Raw genomic sequence first — 3,910 nt, 5'->3', positions numbered from 1 at the left:
AGACAGAGAAAGGTTTTAAGACGATGTAAAAAAAGGATTTTTTTTGAAAATTTGTACAAGTTTGAGTCTTTTAACGTCAGATTCTCAAGACAAATTGAGAGGTGGATGCAAAATATTGAATTAAACAGAGAATAATATTACTTTGGGTTACACTATTTGTTTAATTCTTATTTTGAGAATGCCTCGTCTTTTTTTTTTTTAGTTGGTTTTTGATATTTAGATTTTAATAGATGTGAAAATAGTGTTTCTACAGTACTAAACTCATGCTAATCAATTAATAATAATACTATCAAATATGGTTTTTTTGGTTAAGCTAGGGATTGGCAGGCCCTCACCTGTTGTATTGCTTAAGAAACTCTTACATAGGTTGTTCCTAGGGCATCCTCCTCCACAATACTATGAAGGGGGCCTGATCAAGGGGGACAAAGAAAAAAAAAAATTACATTATGTGCATCCTGTGATGGGCTAATAGTAGCCAAATAGTCTGCTGCCCTATTCGTCTCTTGTACCACATGACTGAAGGAGATGTACTCAAAGAGGAGACTCACATTTTGGATGGCAAAGGACTAAGTCCAGCAAAGCCAAGGGGCTTCTCTTGCTTATTAATAGCATTTACTGCCCTCAGCGAATCTGACGCAACTTCCACTTTTAGAATCCTCTCATGGATGCATCTTTTTAACCCGATGTCAATAGCTAAAAGTTCTTGGAATAACACTAATTGCATTCCGCCTTTTCTTGTGAAAGCCGCAACCACTTGACCTTGGCTGTCTAGTATTGCCCCTCCATGTCCAGCACCATTACTACTTAAGCTTCCATCATTATTGAGCTTAACTTTATTTTCGTGTGGTGGATCCCAAGAGTAGCCAGTAGACACCGGGAACTTGAACTGCAGGTTGAGTCCTATTCTGGTACCCAGAGCTCGTGCATCCAAAGAATCCTTTACTAGTGGTTCCAGGACTACTAGGTAGTTTTTGAGGTCTCGTTCGAGCTTGTAGAACAGATCCAATGTGTTCCTGCTGGAGCCTTGAAAGTGTCTCCTGTTTCTCTCTTCCCAGATGGCGTCCACAGCAGCGCATAAGTAAACTTTGTACGCTTCCCATAATTCATGCCTTTTGCAAAGCCTGATGATGGATGACCATTCTCGGTTAGAAGATCTGGCATCAGTAGATATACCGAGTAGCTCTTTAATCTTGGATATGATATGTTGGGAGTAAGGGCACTCAAAGAAAAGATGCTTAGAGTGTTCTCTACTGCTATTACATAAGCATCATGTAGAGTGAGAAATGACTTTTCTTCACACCAGACGGTCTTGGGTAGGTATAGTGTTGGAGAAGAGCTGCCAACATGTGAAGGAATGCCTTGGCAAAACCCATTTTCCCCACACAAAGTTATACCACCTCACTTTGTTTCCAGCTGGGCTGAGAGCTGTGTAGGCGCTACTAGAGGTATAGAGACCACTCTAGTAGGGCATCCACACTATCTTGTCTTGTAGGAGATTTCTATAGATGCTGGTAGTGAGAATTTCAGTCTTGAGATTAGAAGACGGTATGAGAAGCACGTGGTAATTCCAATTACCATTATCTAACAAACAACTGACCTTGGCATCCATAAGAAACTGCCACACTGAAAAGGCGTCGACATTAAACAAGAGAGGAGAGTTGCCACACCAGATATCATGCCAGAGTAGCGTATGTTGATATAGGGAGTAATCATGTTCGATCCACTCTTGTTTGTACGTACTTGAATGCGAATCTAGACTAAATAAACTAATTCACTAATGAGAGTAATATTTTAATCATATAAAAATAGTAAACTAAGATGCTAAAACAATTATTTAATTAATATGAGAAGGTTAATCCACCACGCAATTCGATTGGCTATTAATTTAGTCATCGAATCACTTTTCTTGATCTCTAGTGAACGCCAAGTTATCTCTAATCAAGGCTTCACTAGCATGAGAGTTTAGCTCCCCCACAAATCTCTTTGATAGTGGCTCTAAACTCTACTTCACTGTTATGAGTTCTATCTCTAGAAACACACAACGAAGAACTTGAAGTGCTAATTGCAAAACAATAACTATTCTAACTAACAATCATCCTCACGTGGCTTCATAAACCCCCTCTAATGGAGGTTTTAGCCTTGTGTCATTGGATTGAAACTACTTAAACGATAATAAGAAGGCATTAAAGTAAATAAGAATTGATTGAATTTAAGAAACTAAGTGTAACACACGTATTTAAAATACGTATTTATTTATTTATTTATTAATTTATTTATTTATTTATTCAAAATTCGCTGGATTGGATTTGGGATACGTGGGCCTGATTTTTGGGCTCGAGTCTGTGTTGGGCTTAGGTTTCAAACCCAGGTATATATACATATTTTTCTAGGGAATAGGGTTTTTAGATAAAAATAAAAATAAAAAATGGAGGCAGAGATAAAAGCTCGCTTGCTAGAGTGTTGGAGCACGATGATTCGGACTATGATAAATTCATGGAGCTTTTGATTAAGTGAGTAGAGTTTTTTTTTTCTTTCACTGAAATTATAGACATTCACAGGACTTTGTATGATAGTCTACTTAAAATTTGCTTATTCTGTCCAAAACATAAGTTCTGTATAATTTACAATCTCTGTCGAAACCATGAGGTTCTATTTTTTTCATGGTAACAGTTGAACCAAATCTTCATTGATAAAAATAAAAAATAATTTGAATATTAACGGACTCTATTTGTGTATATGCATACTGTTGATTGGGGGTTTAAATGTTTGAATGGGTGATTTTATTTGATTGATTGTTTTGGATTGTGTTGTGTGAACTGTCGATTTGAATTCTTTGAAACTGTTGGTTTGTTTAGAATGTGGGATATGTCGGTTGGTCATTGGTTGAATGACAATGATGGGATTGAGTCTTTAACTAAATCAGAAGAACTAGACCAGCGTAGACGATGCCGTGGAAGAAGATTGCATATCTTATCGGCAATTCCAGTTGCTTTCTTGGTATTCATTTTCGGTTTATTGCTTTGTTTTATATGTGACCCTTTGTTTTTTTTACAACTTAAATTTGGTCCTTTTGAGATTCATGTTGTGAAGATTACATGGGATGATTGGAAGGCTGGATTTATTCGCGTTGCAATACCATGGATCCCACTTTCGGTTTTGAATTCAGTGATTGCAGTTTGTAAATTGTATACTGATCTTTTCCCTGAAAAAGATGCATCGGCGACAGCAGTTTCAATTAGTGTTGGAATAATGAACTTAGTTGGTGGTTGGTTTGGAGCAATGCCTTGTTGTCATGGTGCAGGGGGACTTGCTAAGCAATACAGATTTGGTGGAAGGAGTGGGGGTTCAGTACTCTTTTTAGGGGTCATGAAGTTGGTTTTGGGATTGGTTTTTGGGAATTCGTTTGTGAGGATTTTGAGTCAGTTTCCTATTGGGTTTTTGTTGGGGTTCCAAACCGAACTATTTTGGTTATTTTGGAGTGCCGATGGGTGGAGCTCATGGTGGCTGGTGATGGAAACAGATGCGCTGGTAAGGGAGACAACCGAGAGCACGATCTAGTGCTCCCAGACGTATTTTAGATACACTAGATCAGTTTAGATTTTTGGGCTTGGGCTTAGTTGGTCTTCCTTTGGGCCAGTTCTATTTTGTTAGTGATGGGCCGATATTAATCTTTTGAGTTGGGCCGGTTCTATTTTTGGTTGGGGCCTGTTCTAATTTTGTTTACATGGACCGGTTTTCTTTTATTTTTGGTGGGCTGGTCCATTATTGTTTTAAGTGGATCTGTTCCCTCTAGATATTTCTAGTTGGGCTAAATCTATTGTTGGGCCGGTTTCTGGTTTGGCTTTTATGTTGGATCCGGCTAACATTATTTGAATCTTTGGTTGAGTCATAGGCTTGGCTAGTTGGGTCC

General features: G+C 38.2%; 1 pseudogene; it reads left to right on the top strand.

Moving 5' to 3' along the window:
• The first annotated feature begins 2,865 nt into the window (after window positions 1-2,865).
• Window positions 2,866-3,558, top strand: LOC147524730 (molybdate transporter 2 pseudogene; annotated as a pseudogene).
• The last annotated feature ends 352 nt before the right edge of the window (window positions 3,559-3,910 follow it).

The sequence above is a fragment of the Coptis chinensis genome, chromosome 1 (assembly GCF_015680905.1).
Source record: "Coptis chinensis isolate HL-2020 chromosome 1, ASM1568090v1, whole genome shotgun sequence".
Lineage (NCBI taxonomy): Eukaryota > Viridiplantae > Streptophyta > Magnoliopsida > Ranunculales > Ranunculaceae > Coptis > Coptis chinensis.
The sequence above is the reverse complement of the archived record's forward strand: the minus strand, read 5'-3'. Positions and strand labels throughout refer to the sequence as shown.